Source organism: Procambarus clarkii, chromosome 47 (assembly GCF_040958095.1).
Source record: "Procambarus clarkii isolate CNS0578487 chromosome 47, FALCON_Pclarkii_2.0, whole genome shotgun sequence".
Taxonomy (NCBI): Eukaryota; Metazoa; Arthropoda; class Malacostraca; order Decapoda; family Cambaridae; genus Procambarus; species Procambarus clarkii.
Window position 1 is genome coordinate 26,584,791 of NC_091196.1, and position 18,603 is coordinate 26,603,393.

The 18,603-nt window shown below is 45.8% G+C and overlaps 1 long non-coding RNA gene across 1 annotated transcript; it reads right to left on the reverse strand.

Annotated features, from left to right (window-relative positions):
* Window positions 1-801: 801 nt before the first annotated feature.
* Window positions 802-15,922, reverse strand: LOC138350717 (uncharacterized). Its single transcript, XR_011222242.1, has 2 exons — window positions 15,688-15,922; window positions 802-999 (listed from the first exon to the last, which is right to left on the reverse strand). It is a non-coding gene; the product is annotated as an uncharacterized lncRNA (long non-coding RNA).
* Between the last annotated feature and the right edge of the window lie 2,681 nt (window positions 15,923-18,603).

Genomic DNA, 18,603 nt, shown 5'->3' on the forward strand with positions numbered 1-18,603 from the left:
CCGGCCTGAGGGCTGGGTGGGTGGTCACGGTGACACTAACACTAGTGTGATTCCCCGTATATCACTGTACAATAATGAATATATCACACACTTGTGAACTTACGTCCCAGCTGTGTCTGGGTACAAGTGACAGGATGAACAACCCAGCGGGTTTTCTTCCTATTGGGGAGTGTTGTACATTCTGCTATGGCGGTATGTTCACTCACAAGATGAGTGGCGCTGCCCAATAAACTCGCCCCTCGGGGCAAAATTTAAAAAAAAAATTTGTGAACTGAGTCACTGCACGTATGATGTACTGAAAATATGATAGATATGTTACCCCAATTATCGCTGGCAACGTAACTTGTTCAACAAAACTTTCAAAAAATAAAAAGAAAAAACACTGGCCAGCACTCGAGTAACCCCCACCTCTCTCCTGACCACACAACACCCCACACTCACCCCCCACCTCCCCCTCACTATGGTAGACCTGCAGGGTCCATCCTGGCCCCTCACTCCAGCCTCCATGACTCGATAATGCCTACACACCTGTTTTGATAAGCTGTAGCAGAGATGGTACACCGTGGGCACTTGCAGCCACTCCCACACCTGCTGGGTGTATTCCCGGTGAGTATGGTTGAGTCTTGGTGCGGTCAGGCCAAGATGTCTAAGGGTAATGGCTGAGAAAGCAGCAACTCCTCCTCCACACGTCCGTCCGCGATCAACCCACCCATATTATATTATATATATATATATATATATTATACATATATATACATATATATATTAAGATGAATAGGAAAACCAGGGATATACTGAACATCTTGTTTCCGATTCTTTACTTTAAAATGCATAACATGAACAACCCAGCGGGTTTTCTTCCTATTGGGGAGTGTTGTACATGCTGCTATGGCGGTGTGTCCACTCACAAGATGAGTGGCGCTGCCCAATAAACTCGCCCCTCGGGGCAAAATTTAAAAAAATTTACGTTTCGAATACTTCTCGTATTCATCATCAGATCTGAAAGAAAAAACAGAAATCACAATCAAATAACTGGTAAACAAAGAACTCATTCTGAATATAATTGCCTATCAAAGAAAGGAAAATGCTTAAAATACAAAACACTTAAGCTTACTTAAAGTGATCAATACAAATAAACTTATTAACTGTCACATAGATAAAAGCTAATTTAAAAATCCATTAAACTACAAAAGGAATTTTATAACTACTAAAACAAACCATTCTATTAAACTTACGGGAAGTGATCAGAAGTGAAACTTGATACCTAACACATGGATACTAAACACTATAACAAGTATTCATATATTGACTACAAATCTACAAAAAATGTATATAAAATGCAAACAGAATAAACGACAGTTATAAAGTATTAACCAAAATCTTATAAAAACTCAAATATTAAATAAAACTAAATACCAAAAAATGTATTATATATCCTAAATAAAAGATTATAATAATGTACAATGTCAAGACTTGAAATAAGTAAGAAAAGGCAAAGACATGGTAAACTAAATTATAATAAAATTAAACTACCAGAATGAACTATAAATCAAATTACAGGGCCTACTGTGCACTATACAGTGTACAATTGAACAGCTGAAAGGTTACTATTTAACAGAGGCCGCAGCTCCTTTATATATAAGGATTCCATTACTCTCAAATCTGACTGGCCATTCATACAAGTGTCTAGAATTTTAAAATCAGATTCCAGCAGAGAATGATCAAACTCATAACAATGGTTTCTAATCTCCGAAAATGCTGGTTTAGACAATGGTAATCCAGTCCTAAAAGATAATCCCCGGTGCTCAAGTATCCTAATCTTAAAGTTCCGAATGGAACTCCCGATATATCCAGTATTACAGCTGGAACAATTATACATATATACGACACTTGAGCACAAAGGGGTAGGCACTATATCTTTAAATTTAAAATAAGAGCCTATGGTATTTGTGTTGACAAAAATAAATCTAAAGTCTACTTGAGGATAACACTGCTGCAACAGTCTCCTCAAACGACTCCTTACAGAAAAACTAATAGTGGCATAAAATGGTAATTTAATATATTTAATATCCCTTTCTACTGTAGTAATCCTACACGATGGGTGAAACTTCTTATTTAAAAAATTTCTTATAAAGGTATAAACCATATGCAAAGGATAACCATTATTTGAAAAAAAATTCACAAGAAAATTAATTTCTTGATCAAAGTTAACCAACCCAACCTAACCTAACCTAACACAACTATATCAATAATTTATGTTCTTAATATAATCTAATAATAATAAGTCAAATTAACTGAAAATTTTTTTATTGAAAATAAAGAAAATTACTCTGCCTATTAAGCAAATCGGGCCTTGCATATTCGGCCGAGAAGTGCATTCTGGCTACTAGGTACGATATATTGAATACTCACACCCCAGAAGTGACTCGAACCCATACTGCCAGGAGCAATGCAACTGGTGTGTACCGGACATCTTAATCCACTCGACCATCACGACCGGACATAATGAGGTGATAGCCGAAGCTATTTGAACGACCCCACCGCCGGCACTCGGATGGTAATCTTGGGCATAGTATTTTATCAAATCACCTCATTCTTTGGGGCACACGTGAGGAACACAAATGCGAACAAGCCTGAATGGTCCCCAGGACTATATGCAACTGAAAACTCACACCCCAGAAGTGACTCGAACCCATACTGCCAGGAGCAACGAAACTGGTGCGTACTCTGGATATGGGACTGTCAAGACCCACACACCTGGAAACCCACTTAGACCCATCATCAGGCAGATATCTACGCCCACAGACTGGCTAAGTGACTCAACTCCATTCTTGCCACGAGCCTTCAGCTGTATGTATACGTAGAAGAGAAGTGCTGGCAATGGCTATATCAACGGCGCCCTCACACAGCTCCAGTTGGAAGCAGGTTGACGAGGAACTCAGCAGAGTAAGGCAGGTCCTGGTCAATAATGGATATTCAACTGGATATGTCGAAGAAATCTTCAAAAGGAAGGTTAGCCGCCATGTAACTTCAGATACAACACACACTATTGGTCCATACTAATAAAATGTATTACAGGAACGTCTACTCCACGGCCCATAAAACGTAAGAAAAGTTCCTGAAAAACATTATTGATAGAAATGTGACCCCTACCGACACAGACCAGAAGATTAAACTAATAATGTACTATAAGAGCAAGAAGACTGCCAACTTACGTGTGAAAAACTCTCCAGACACCAAACAAACGCCTTGAAAGATAAGAAAGTCGTGTATGCCGTCACATGCCCAGACTGTCAGCCCTCAACAAATTCAATATACAGGCAAGACATCATCTTTCTGAAGACGCCTAACAATACACAGGCAGCAAGGCCCTATTAAGGAACATATAGTCTCTATACATAACCAGACCATCACCAGAGATATTCTCATAAACAACATCAAAATAATCGACAGATACAGCGACAACAGAAGACTGGACATGGACGGGGCATTATAATCCAAGCAAACCAAGTCACGCATCAAAAGCCATGCAAAATTACACTCTACCATCTTCCCGAACACGACGGAACGTGCAACATACTGCCCCAGCCATCGCGAAAAACAAGAGAATGACAAGATACAATGGACCTATAAGTGAAGTGTTTCACCTTCACCTCATCCACTTCACCACTCATCCACTGGTATACATCATCCAGCAAGAAGCCTTGTAATAACCTTTACGGGCTATTCGTGCCCTTGCCACCTTTTGAGTGGCTTAATCTCAATCAATCAATTAAGGTTCATTGATTGAGATCAATCAATCAATAATAACCACACCCCAATAATAACCAATCACGAATAACTGAACTCAATTACGGGCACACAATAGTCGGTGCTATATGGACATTTCGTTCTGAGTAGCTAAATCTAAAACAACAAGAACAACCTTGTAATCATTCGTACTCTGCCTATAACAATGTTAACAAGAGTTAACAAAATCGACTTCAGAATGGTCCAGGACGGACCGAAACGTCGTCGTCCCTTCACTTTCTAGTGTGTGGTTTGATCAACAGGAGCTGCATCGTATGGGCCAATAGGCACATACGTGGATAATAATAGCATAAGATAGTGTATATTAATAAGGTATTAGTGAGACAAATGTCTATCAATTATCCTACTCAAATCCCTCTCTAACTTATCAATCAAAAATGGATCTAAATTATACAAACCACTGCTAATGTTAATATTACATGATTTTTTAATCTGTATTAAAGCAGATTCAATTATGTTCCTATTGAAAGTACTTTTACGCTTCGTTATTGAAGTAGCCATCTCCCAATCAATTTGGTGAGAATTTTCTGACAAATGAACAAAGCATTAGACAATTGGCCATGTCTTACAGAGTATATTGCGAAATTTTATATTTCAAATCTTTAGATGATTGCCCAACATAGATCCTATTATAGTCTTTACAAGGTATTTTATAAAGGACCCAATTATCACTACGAGGACTGTTTCTAACTCATTGTTTTCCAACAGTATTTTCGTAATTAAACAATACATGTATATCAAAACGTTTCATATCCTTGACAATATTTTCAAACCTAGAAAAATATGGTAAACATAATACATTCTTTGGGCGAATTTTCTCGCTGCATATATTATAATATGTACGACGTGCTTTGTTACGGCAAACTTCCAAAAAATTCAGTGGATAACAAATCTTGAAACCAAAACACTAACAACCCAAAGAGCTCCTAGATACTGAGAAGAAAAATTAGATTGTTTCACATTGTATCTATGCCCTGAGAAATAATGAACAAGTTTATTATAAGTTTACAGAAAGCCTACAAATAATTTATCGTGTGTGTTCATTATGGCCACCGCAATCTTCTTACCTCCCTTCTCCCCTCAACCTCCCCACCATTCCCCACTCCCCCGTCTGATGAGCTCCCAAATGATCTGATGTTCCCATCAGAAAAATTGAAACATCAAGTGATAAGATGTTCCCATCACTGAAAAATAAGAACAGTTAAAAAACGAAATGAAAAACAATGAAAAAATAGAAAAATAAGGAAGGAACTATCATGGAGAAAGCGCCAAGCCATTAAGACTATATAGCACTGGGAAGGAGTCAGGATAAGGATTTTGTACTCTCTGGCAGCTTTCGCTAGGTCAAGTCCAGACATTTGTAATAGTTTCAACCAATCTGAACTTGCAGACCGACACAGCCACAACACTAAGACAATAATTATCAAAAACACTGGCGTCTCTGTGTGGGGGATCTCATTGCGGTTCTCCGAGTGCAATGAAATCCCGCCGGAATGAACCTCACCAACTCACTCTCTTAAATCTGGGAACAAACTGTCACGTTGGAACTAAGGCATCAAGTTACAGCCCCGCTCCTGTGCCAGGTAAGCCTACTACGGGCTCACCATAGCCCGTGCTACTTGGAACTTTCTGTTCCAAGTAGCGAATCTTAAACAACAACAACATATCACGTTGTGTCCAGACCAAGTGGGATGGGCCGGAAGGTGGCGTTGGAGCTCCTGCTGGATGACATATTCGACCTTGAGACACAAGGGAAGTTCTCGCACCACAGCAGGCGGCACTTAAGAAGAACAAAAATAACGAAAATGCTGGAATAGACACGACTGCCCCTACAAAGAATGAAGAATAAGAGACTGAAGCAATCATATCAGAACGACAAATTACAGTTAGAACAGAAAGCCGAACAAGAGATAAAGAAAAATCTGACATATTTCTTCTCATATACGAAATCGAAATAAAAAAATATAAATAAAAAATCCAATACTCTGTCAGTATTGGACCTGTTCTTACAGAGAAGTTCATACACGGAGGACGATAGAGACATCAGTGAAATCCTAAAAAAAACAGTATAAGGACATTACACACAGAAATCACACTAACGTGATGCATCAATTGATGCATATAAGGACATGTTTAGTACTCCAATAAACAGCATGGAAGTGGAAGATCCGGACAACTTCTTTATGCGTGATATCCAAACCACTGGAAATATAACCGATATCAACACGGACGCTGCAGATTGTGAAAGAGAAATTGACAACATTCCCATGCACTCAGCTCCGGCTCCAGACTCATGGAATTCAATATTTATAAAGAAATGCAAAGTGCCAGTAGCAGAGGCACTCAGTATAGTGTGGAGGAAGAGCTTGGACACAGGGGAGATACCAGATGCTCTTAAAGCAGCTGACATAGCCCCTCTACACAAGGGAGGGAGCAAAGCATTGATAAAGAATTATAGACCAGTTGCACTAACGTCCCACATAATAAAGGTATTTGAGAGACTGATCAGGAGTCAGGTGAGGTTCGTGGAATTTCTATTCCACTAGTTTCATGGAGGCCAATGACCTTCACAACCCAGGCCAACATGAATTTAGAGCAGGAAGATCTTGCCTCTCACAGCTACTTGACCATTACGACAAAATCACCGAGGCATTAGAAGAAACACAGAATGCTGTTGGACTTTGCAAAGGCATTTTGATTAATGTGACCATAGAATAACAGCACAAAAAATGAGGTCAATTGGAATAACAGGTAAAGTTGGGTGATGAATTTTAAAATTTCTCTCGAGCAGAACGCAAAAAGTAACAGTCACTCAAATAAAATCGAAGTTAACCACAGTGAAAAGCTCTGTACCTTAAGAGCATTAGTTCTTGTACCAATGCTGTTCCTTGCACAAATCAACAACCCTGGTACTGAACCAGTATTTACCCAGGTCTTTCCTAAAGCTAAAGCTAAACTTATCCAATTTATACCGATTGTTTTCGTGTTCTGGCAATGCTCATACTGTTCATATCGCTTGTGCTGTCCCGCCATGTTTTCAGAGCAGGAGAGACTGCTGAAATAGAGGGAATACAGAGAACATATACGACACGCATAGACACGATTAAGCATCTAAACTATTTGGACCGCCTCAAAGCTCTCAAATTGTTCTGTCTAGAAAAGAAATGAGAGAGGTACCAATATACTTGGAAGATATTGAAAGGCCAGGTCCCAAATGTGCACAGCACCCTTCCTCGCCACCAGTGAGCACATGAAGTGGGGGGGGGGGGGAGTTCCCTGCACCCTTCCTCGCCACTAGTGAGCACATGAAGGGGGGGGGGGGGGAGTTCCCTGCACCCTTCCTCGCCACTAGTGAGCACATGAAGGGGGGGGGGGAGTTCCCTGCACCCTTCCTCGCCACTAGTGAGCACATGAAGGGGGGGGGGTGTTCCCTGCACCCTTCCTCACCACCAGTGAGCACATGAAGGGGGGGGGGGGGGAGTTCCCTGCACCCTTCCTCACCACCAGTGAGCACATGAAGGGGGGGGGGGGAGTTCCCTGCACCCTTCCTCGCCACCAGTGAGCACATGAAGGGGGGGGGGGGAGTTCCCTGCACCCTTCCTCGCCACCAGTGAGCACATGAAGGGGGGGGGGGGAGTTCCCTGCACCCTTCCTCGCCACCAGTGAGCACATGAAGGGGGGGGGGGAGTTCCCTGCACCCTTCCTCGCCACTAGTGAGCACATGAAGGGGGGGGGGGAGTTCCCTGCACCCTTCCTCGCCACTAGTGAGCACATGAAGGGGGGGGGGGAGTTCCCTGCACCCTTCCTCGCCACTAGTGAGCACATGAAGGGGGGGGGGGTGTTCCCTGCACCCTTCCTCACCACCAGTGAGCACATGAAGGGGGGGGGGAGTTCCCTGCACCCTTCCTCGCCACTAGTGAGCACATGAAGGGGGGGGGGAGTTCCCTGCACCCTTCCTCGCCACTAGTGAGCACATGAAGGGGGGGGGGAGTTCCCTGCACCCTTCCTCGCCACTAGTGAGCACATGAAGGGGGGGGGGGGAGTTCCCTGCACCCTTCCTCGCCACTAGTGAGCACATGAAGGGGGGGGGGTGTTCCCTGCACCCTTCCTCACCACCAGTGAGCACATGAAGGGGGGGGGAGTTCCCTGCACCCTTCCTCACCACCAGTGAGCACATGAAGGGGGGGGGGGAGTTCCCTGCACCCTTCCTCGCCACCAGTGAGCACATGAAGGGGGGGGGGGAGTTCCCTGCACCCTTCCTCGCCACCAGTGAGCACATGAAGGGTGGGGGGGAGTTCCCTGCACCCTTCCTCGCCACCAGTGAGCACATGAAGGGGGGGGGAGTTCCCTGCACCCTTCCTCGCCACTAGTGAGCACATGAAGGGGGGGGGGGAGTTCCCTGCACCCTTCCTCGCCACTAGTGAGCACATGAAGGGGGGGGGGAGTTCCCTGCACCCTTCCTCGCCACTAGTGAGCACATGAAGGGGGGGGGGGTGTTCCCTGCACCCTTCCTCACCACCAGTGAGCACATGAAGGGGGGGGGAGTTCCCTGCACCCTTCCTCACCACCAGTGAGCACATGAAGGGGGGGGGGGAGTTCCCTGCACCCTTCCTCGCCACCAGTGAGCACATGAAGGGGGGGGGGAGTTCCCTGCACCCTTCCTCGCCACCAGTGAGCACATGAAGGGTGGGGGGGAGTTCCCTGCACCCTTCCTCGCCACCAGTGAGCACATGAAGGGGGGGGGGGAGTTCCCTGCACCCTTCCTCGCCACCAGTGAGCACATAAAGGGGGGGGGAGGGGAGTTCCCTGCACCCTTCCTCGCCACCAGTGAGCACATGAAGGGGGGGGGGGAGTTCCCTGCACCCTTCCTCGCCACCAGTGAGCACATGAAGGGGGGGGGGGGGAGTTCCCTGCACCCTTCCTCGCCACCAGTGAGCATATGAAGGGGGGGGGGGTTCCCTGCACATGAAGAGGGGGGTTCCCTGCACATGAAGAGGGGGGGTTCCCTGCACATGAAGAGGGGGGGTTCCCTGCACATGAAGAGGGGGGGTTCCCTGCACATGAAGAGGGGGGGTTCCCTGCACATGAAGGGGGGGGGGACGGCTCCCTGCACATGAAGGGGAAGTACACCGTCACCCACGGAGCAACAGGGACGTATGTACAGCATGAACTAACACACTAGGATCATTAACAGTGCCGACCCATGAGGATCTCAACCAGGCTGGCACTGACTCTCCATAGCCCTCACTTCTTCCAAACTGCCCAAGAATTGTGCTGCCCAACCGGTTGGGCCTTAATGGCCCTGGCGTTAGCGCACGTGCCTCTAAGCACTGCAGGAACGCAGGTTCAATCCCTTCATGCGACTTCAATATTTTCTTTCCATGCATGTATCACGTTCCTGGGATGTCATTGTGTAGTGGTGGTGACACTACACAATGCGCCTCGCCTCCAGGACTCCCTGACCAAGGCAGCCACGGAGTCCTTAACACCACACACAAGCCAAGCAACACATAACGGCTTCCATGAAGCCAAAGTGAACACCTTAAGGCCTTAAGTGAACACCTTAAGTGAACACCTACTTGTTCTTCTGTAGCCAGAAGGGTCAGCTGGGCCTGACTAAGTCACACTCAGCTGGCCCGGTGCTGCCCGTGTTCTCCTGACTCTCGCTCGAACAGAATACAGTGTTCACAACTAGGAGGGAATGTGGGAGGGAACTTTCAGGAGAAAGCGCAAAGTCATTATGGCTATATAGCACTTGAAAGGGGTCAAGCTAAGGATTTGGGATGGGACGGAGGGAAGGAATGGTGCCCAACTTATTGGAGGGTCGGGGACTGAACGCCAACCTGCATGAAGCGAGACCGTCCAGTCCAAGTGGTTGGACGCCAACAAATTAATCCAGATCCAAAGTAAAACTACGAGATTTGTTGTAATCATCACACGTACTGTTAAAAATCTTATATTATATATCTATATATATCTATATATCTATATATCTATATATCTATATCTATATATCTATTATTAAATATGACCGAAAAAGTAAGATTAATAATTCTAACACGAATTTTCTCTATCTTTCTTATGTTTCTTTTCACTGTTGATGGTAATTCAAAGATCAATTCTCCAAAATTCATTTTTATTTCTAGTCTGACGCAACACTTGAGCGCGTTTCTTAAAACTTATTACATTTTCAAAGACTTTAGTTTACAAACACACAACTGAAACTGAATAGAGCTTTACACATCTTCGAGGTTTATATCTACATTTGGGTGAGGTGGATGAGGTGAAAAACGAACTTTCAACAATGGGTATTCAATGGGTATTAAATTCCAACACAAGACAGAACACGAAACAATGGGTATTGAATTCAAACACAAGAAACAATGGGTATTGAATGGAAGTAATTGTAGAAAGCCTATTGGTCCATATTTCTTGATGCTTCTATATTGGAGCGGAATCTTGAAGTGGGTAGAATATAGTTGTGCATTAATTGGCTGTTGATTGCTGGTGTTGACTTCTTGATATGTAGTGCCTCGCAGACGTCAAGCCGCCTGCTATCGCTGTATCAATCGATGATTTCTGTGTTGTTTGCTAAGATTTCTCTGGTGATGGTTTGTTTGTGGGAAGAGATTATATGTTCCTTAATGGAGCCCTGTTGCTTATGCATTGTTAAACGCCTGGAAAGAGATGTTGTTGTCTTGCCTATATACTGTTTTTTTTAGGCTTACAGTAACCAAGAGGGCATTTGAAGGAATAGACGACGTTGGTCTCTTTTAAAGCGTTCTGCTTTGTGTCTGGAGAGTTTCTCATGAGCAGGCTGGCCGTTTTTCTGGTTTTATAGTAAATCGTCAGTTGTATCTTCTGATTTTTGTCTGTAGGGATAACGTTTCTACTGACAATATCTTTCAGGACCCTTTCCTCCGTTTTATGGGCTGTGGAAAAGAAGTTCCTGTAAAATGGTCTAATAGGGGGTACAAGTGTTGTGTTAGTTGTCTCTTCAGAGGTTGCATGGCGTTTCACTTTCCTTCTTATGATGTCTTCGACGAAACCATTGGAGAAGCCGTTGTTGACTAGGACCTGCCTTACCCTACAGAGTTCTTCTACAGAGCGAAGAACTCTGTAGGGTAAGGCAGGTCCTAGTCAACAACGGCTTCTCCAATGGTTTCGTCGAAGACATCATAAGAAGGAAAGTGAAACGCCATGCAACCTCTGAAGAGACAACTAACACAACACTTGTACCCCCTATTAGACCATTTTACAGGAACTTCTTTTCCACAGCCCATAAAACGGAGGAAAGGGTCCTGAAAGATATTGTCAGTAGAAACGTTATCCCTACAGACAAAAATCAGAAGATACAACTGACGATTTACTATAAAACCAGAAAAACGGCCAGCCTGCTCATGAGAAACTCTCCAGACACAAAGCAGAACGCTTTAAAAGAGACCAACGTCGTCTATGCCTTCAAATGCCCTCTTGGTTACTGTAAGCCTTAAAAAAACCAGTATATAGGCAAGACAACAACATCTCTTTCCAGGCGTTTAACAATGCATAAGCAACAGGGCTCCATTAAGGAACATATAATCTCTTCCCACAAACAAACCATCACCAGAGAAATCTTAGCAAACAACACAGAAATCATCGATTGATACAGCGATAGCAGGCGGCTTGACGTCTGCGAGGCACTACACATCAAGAAGTCAACACCAGCAATCAACAGCCAATTAATGCACAACTATATTCTACCCACTTCAAGATTCCGCTCCAATATAGAAGCATCAAGAAATATGGACCAATAGGCTTTCTACAATTACTTCCATTCAATACCCATTGTTTCTTGTGTTTGAATTTAATACCCATTCAATACCCATTGTTTCGTGTTCTGTCTTGTGTTGGAATTTAATACCCATTGAATACCCATTGTTGAAAGTTCGTTTTTCACCTCATCCACCTCACCCAAATGTAGATATAAACCTCGAAGATGTGTAAAGCTCTATTCAGTTTCAGTTGTGTGTTTGTAAACTAAAGTCTTTGAAAATGTAATAAGTTTTACGAAACGCGCTCAAGTGTTGCGTCAGACTAGAAATAAAAATGAATTTTGGAGAATTGATCTTTGAATTACCATCAACAGTGAAAAGAAACATAAGAAAGATAGAGAAAATTCGCGTTAGAATTATTAATCTTACTTTTTCGGTCATATTTAATAATATATGTCTATAGGAAAGACAGCTACCAAAATATACTAATCTATATATATATATATATATATATATATATATATATATATATATATATATATATATATATATATATATATATATATATGTATATTAGATATATAACACAGGGAATTGTTTTATGTGTATAAAACTCTTCAAGATGACACGTGAGGGTTATGGGAGTGCCACAGGCCAGTCGGGGTCGGCCCAAGTGTCACACATTGAGAACAACGTAGCGACCCCCGACGGTTCTTATGAAGTCAGAAATCTAGAATGTGTTTTGTTGTTTATCACTTTTTCCGTGCTTAAAATATAAAATTTTATGAGAGAGAGAGAGAGAGAGAGAGAGAGAGAGGGGGGGGGTAAATGTTGGGAGAGGGGGAAAGAGAGAGGAGAGAGGAGGAGTCTGAACAATTTTTGTTGCTACCAAAAAAATTTCAACGTAATGGTAAAAATAAATCACACCGAGCAATTACACTCTTGAATTAAAATTTATTACATAGAAAACCAAGGGAAATAGCAGCTTATAAATCGTGAGAGAAACACGGGACACTCCCAGCACAAAGACTACGGCACACGTTCCGCCATGGTAGGACGAACCCAATGGTATAAAGGCAGATATATGTCCCCCGAGCACGAGGATTATTATTATTAACATCTTTATTGACAAAATTAATTACAATTTTGCCTAATCTGAGGATTTTGATAGTCTTATTAAATTGAGGTTAATGCTAGTATTCACTGTCACGCAGGACAGAGGGTCATACATAAGACAATAGGCCTAAACTGTAGGCTGAAGCACATATATATCACGGTTACAATCAATGTTTTAATGTGTGGATATGTGAAAACAACTTTCTATTGTGCACTGCCACACAAGGGCAGGGATGGGTTCATAAGTGATGCAGCTTAGAATATAAGTAGAAATTGTTCTTCATTCTTTAAAATGGACAAGCAAATTTTGGGTAAATTGTTAGGATGTCGTCCAGAACACCTGAGTCAATAAAATAGTTACACAGTTGGTGGTACAATAGGCCAGGAGGTCTAAAGTCCTTTACGGTTTCACATTCATCAATATAGTGTTCTAGTGAATGCATTAAAGGTTTATCACAGAGTTTACAATCTGAATATTCTGGTAGTGGCTCAGCCTCACTAACCTGCCAGATGTGTCTATAGCCAAGGCGAATTCGCGCAATTACTACATCACATTGCCTGGTCCGGTTACTGTGCTGACCATACAAATACCTATTATTACAGAACTTGTCATAACTTTTAATACTGCAGCTTTCAGGTCTCTGTGCATTTCTTAGTTCTTCTAAATCTGAATTAATTTCTTTAATTTGTATGTTTCTAATAACTGCATTAGATAGTCCAAAATCATAATCAATGTTTTCTTTCCTGCAAGCCTCATTGGCCAATTGATCTACAAAGTCATGTTTTTCAACTCCAACATGGGATGGGATCCACACAAATTTTATACAAGAATTATTATCATTGGCAAAAATTACATTCCATTTAATATTACAAGCTACTTCCGACATACATTGTGATGGGTTATTTAAGGACTGCAGAGCACTTTTAGAGTCACAGAAAATAACTCCACCACCATTGAGCTTAAGGTATTCAGTGGCTAGATAAATACCCAATAGCTCGGTCTGTGTCGTGCTTGCCCAGTTGTTCAATCTCTGTGTACTAGTCATGATCATTTCATTCCCTTTATACACTGCACATGCACAACCTGTTCTACCAGTGCCTAACTGCACAGAGCCATCAGTAAAGGCATAGGATTCAGTCGGTTTGAGAGCACGAGGAGGGACTCCCACAGCCATTATCAATGCTGAATTTTCGTAGGGGTTTCGAGCAGATATTCACCGATGAATCAGTGGATCTTGAAAGCGGTCCTCATACCTGTGAACCAGCAGAGGCTAAGGTTGCAGCCCTGGGTGGCGCTGTGGTAACATACTCGCCCCGCGCCTTGCCAGCGATCTGGCGTCAGTTCGTTTCCTGTTCGGGGAAGATTGACTTGGCGCTAATCCTTAACGTATGCGTCTCTGTTCACCCAGCAGTGAATGGGTACCCGGTTGTTAAACGATTAGCGGGTCGCGTTCCAGGGGAGAAACTAGTGGGTAAGGCTTACCACGAGCTGTGGGATGGGAACGGTCTCAGCAGTCGTCTGCTCTTGCACCCACCTACTGTATGGTAACAACAGTTGGAACTACCTAGATTACAAGGAAAACTTGTGGGTCCTTTAGTACAATTGTCTACATTCTTGACCCACAATCGAGGATTCCATGTTCGAGTATCCAGGCGGAACAGAAATGTTTGAGCACAATTCCCTACACTTCACACCTCTGCTCAGCAAGCAGTAACTAGGTAAATACACCTGTTGTATGCAACTGTTGTGGGTTGTATTCTGATGGTCAGTAGCTGGCTTAATGGGGGGGGGGGACGGCTTCGATAGCCTAAATAAAGACTTCTTTTTCACGCCAAAGGAAATTGCAATTAATAATTAACTATTCATAGTCAATACTACAAACAACTATAGTGTGAGATATATCACTCTAGCACTAGGGAAGGGAGCCGGCGGTGCCCGGGTCGACCCCGTGGCCAGACCCCTCCACCACACCCTTACACGTCTCCCCCCCCCCCCGGCACACACCATCACCCCCTCACACACCCTCCCCACCACCACCTCTACAGGAGTATACTGTGTGTAGGCTACAGGAGTATACTGTGTGTAGGCTACAGGAGTATACCTGTGTGTAGGCTACAGGAGTATACCTGTGTGTAGCCTACAGGAGTATACCTGTGTGTAGCCTACAAGAGTATAAATGTGTGTAGGCTACAGGATTATACCTGTGTGTAGGCTACAGGAGTATACCTGTGTGTAGGCTACTGGAGTATACTGTGTGTAGGCTACTGGAGTATACTGTGTGTAGGCTACAGGAGTATACTGTGTGTAGGCTACAGGAGTATACCTGTGTGTAGGCTACAGGAGTATACCTGTGTGTAGGCTACAGGAGTATACCTGTGTGTAGGCTACAGGAGTATACCTGTGTGTAGGCTACAGGAGTATACCTGTGTGTAGGCTACAGGAGTATACCTGTGTGTAGGCTACAGGAGTATACCTGTGTGTAGGCTACAGGAGTATACCTGTGTGTAGGCTACAGGAGTATACCTGTGTGTAGGCTACAGGAGTATACCTGTGTGTAGGCTACAGGAGTATACCTGTGTGTAGGCTACAGGAGTATACCTGTGTGTAGGCTACAGGAGTATACTGTGTGTAGGCTACAGGAGTATACTGTGTGTAGGCTACAGGAGTATACTGTGTGTAGGCTACAGGAGTATACTGTGTGTAGGCTACAGGAGTATACCTGTGTGTAGGCTACTGGAGTATACTGTGTGTAGGCTACTGGAGTATACTGTGTGTAGGCTACAGGAGTATACTGTGTGTAGGCTACAGGAGTATACCTGTGTGTAGGCTACTGGAGTATACTGTGTGTAGGCTGCAGGAGTATACCTGTGTGTAGGCTACAGGAGTATACTGTGTGTAGGCTACAGGAGTATACTGTGTGTAGGCTACATGAGTATACCATGTATCTAGCCTACAAGCGTACACAGTACATGTAAACATTACACATTAGTCAGTACGTAACATTACCGTCACATAGTTGGAACTATCGACTTTAATCCACTGGAACATTGAGAGATGGATGGAGGGAGGAGGCAGTGACGGCGTGCATCAATCATCAGCACTGTATGGTCACTGTCCCGGTCATACGGCAGGATGCAACCACTGCAACATTATAGCACAGTATACAAGACGTTATCATAAGATAGCAATATGATAGAATGATCAGTTCAGCGTTTAAGGCTACTTTAAGATTTCCTAGATATTAAGCACCTGTAGTGTAGAGCAACACTCTGGGGGGACCTGTGGTGTAGAGCAACACTCTGGGGGGACCTGTGGTGTAGAACAACACTCTGGGGGGACCTGTGGTGTAGAGCAACACTCTGGGGGGGACCTGTGGTGTAGAGCAACACTCTGGGGGGGGGACCTGTGGTGTAGAGCAACACTCTGGGGGGACCTGTAGTGTAGAGCAACACTCTGGGGGGACCTGTGGTGTAGAGCAACACTCTGGGGGGACCTGTGGTGTAGAGCAACACTCTGGGGGGACCTGTTGTGTAGAGCAACACTCTGGGGGGACCTGTGGTGTAGAGCAACACTCTGGGGGGACCTGTGGTGTAGAGCAACACTCTGGGGGGACCTGTAGTGTAGAGCAACACTCTGGGGGGACCTGTGGTGTAGAGCAACACTCTGGGGGGACCTGTGGTGTAGAGCAACACTCTGGGGGGACCTGTAGTGTAGAGCAACACTCTGGGGGACCTGTAGTGTAGAGCAACACTCTATTGGGGGACCTGTGGTGTAGAGTAACACTCTGGGGGGACCTGTGGTGTAGAGCAACACTCTGGGGGGGGGACCTGTGGTGTAGAGTAACACTCTGGGGGGACCTGTAGTGTAGAGCAACACTCGGGGGGGGGACCTGTGGTGTAGAGTAACACTCTGGGGGGACCTGTGGTGTAGAGCAACACTCTGGGGGGGGACCTGTGGTGTAGAGTAACACTCTGGGGGGACCTGTAGTGTAGAACAACACTCTGGGTGGGGACCTGTGGTGTAGAGTAACACTCTGGGGGGACCTGTGGTGTAGAGTAACACTCTGGGGGGGGACCTGTGGTGTAGAGTAACACTCTGGGGGGACCTGTGGTGTAGAGCAACACTCTGGGGGGGACCTGTGGTGTAGAGCAACACTCTGGGGGGACCTGTGGTGTAGAGCAACACTCTGGGGGGGGACCTGTGGTGTAGAGTAACACTCTGGGGGGACCTGTGGTGTAGAGCAACACTCTGGGGGGGGACCTGTGGTGTAGAGTAACACTCTGGGGGGACCTGTGGTGTAGAGCAACACTCTGGGGGGGGACCTGTGGTGTAGAGTAACACTCTGGGGGGACCTGTAGTGTAGAGCAACACTCTGGGGGGGACCTGTGGTGTAGAGTAACACTCTGGGGGGACCTGTGGTGTAGAGCAACACTCTGGGGGGGACCTGTGGTGTAGAGTAACACTCTGGGGGGGACCTGTGGTGTAGAGCAACACTCTGGTGGGACCTGTAGTGTAGAGCAACACTCTGGGGGGGACCTGTGGTGTAGAGCAACACTCTGGGGGGACCTGTGGTGTAGAGCAACACTCTGGGGGGGACCTGTGGTGTAGAGCAACACTCTGGGGGGGAGGCCTGTGGTGTAGAGCAACACTCGAGGGGGGGACCTGTGGTGTACAGTAACACTCTGGGGAGGACCTGTGGTGTAGAGTAACACTCTGGGGGGGACCTGTGGTGTAGCGCAACACTCTGGGGGGGGACCTGTGGTGTAGAGCAACACTTGGGGGGGACCTGTGGTGTAGAGCAACACTCTGGGGGGACCTGTGGTGTAGAGCAACACTCTGGGGGGACCCGTGGTGTAGAGCAACACTCTGGGGGGGACCTGTGGTGTAGAGCAACACTCTGGGGGGGACCTGTGGTGTAGAGCAACACTCTGGGGGGGGACCTGTGGTGTAGAGCAACACTCTGGGGGGACCTGTGGTGTAGAGCAACACTCTGGGGGGGATCTGTGGTGTAGAGCAACACTCGAGGGGGGACCTGTGGTGTAGAGTAACACTCTGGGGGGGACCTGTGGTGTAGAGTAACACTCTGGGGGGGGACCTGTGGTGTAGAGTAACACTCTGGGGGGGGGACCTGTGGTGTAGAGTAACACTCTGGGGGGGACCTGTGGTGTAGAGCAACACTCGGGGGGGACCTGTGGTGTAGAGCAACACTTGGGGGGGACCTGTGGTGTAGAGCAACACTCTGGGGGGGAACTTGTGGTGAAGAGCAACAATAGGGGGGGACCTGTGGTGTAGAGCTACACTCTGGGGAGGGACCTGTGGTTTAGAGCAACACTCTGGGGGGGGACCTGTGGTGTAGAGCAACACTCGGGGGGGACCTGTGGTGTAGAGCAACACTCGGGGGGGGGACCTGTGGTGTAGAGCAACACTCTGGGGGGACCTGTGGTGTAGAGCAACACTTTAGGGGGACCTATGGTGTAGAGCAACACTCTGGGGGGACCTATGGTGTAGAGCAACACTCTGGGGGGACCTGTGGTGTAGAGCAACACTCGGGGGGGACCTGTGGTGTAGAGCAACACTCGGGGGGGGACCTCTGGTGTAGAGCAACACTCGGGGGGGGACCTGTGGTGTAGAGCAACACTCGGGGGGGGGGACCTGTGGTGTAGAGCAACACTCTGGGGTGACCTATGGTGTAGAGCAACACTCTGGGGGGACCTATGGTGTAGAGCAACACTCTGGGGGGACCTGTGGTGTAGAGCAACACTCTGGGGGGGGATCTGTGGTGTAGAGCAACACTCGGGGGGAACTGTGGTGTAGAGCAACACTCGGGGGGGGGGGCCTGTGGTGTAGAGCAACACTCTGGGGGGGGACCTGTGGTGTAGAGTAACACTCTGGGGGGGACCTGTGGTGTAGAGCAACACTCGG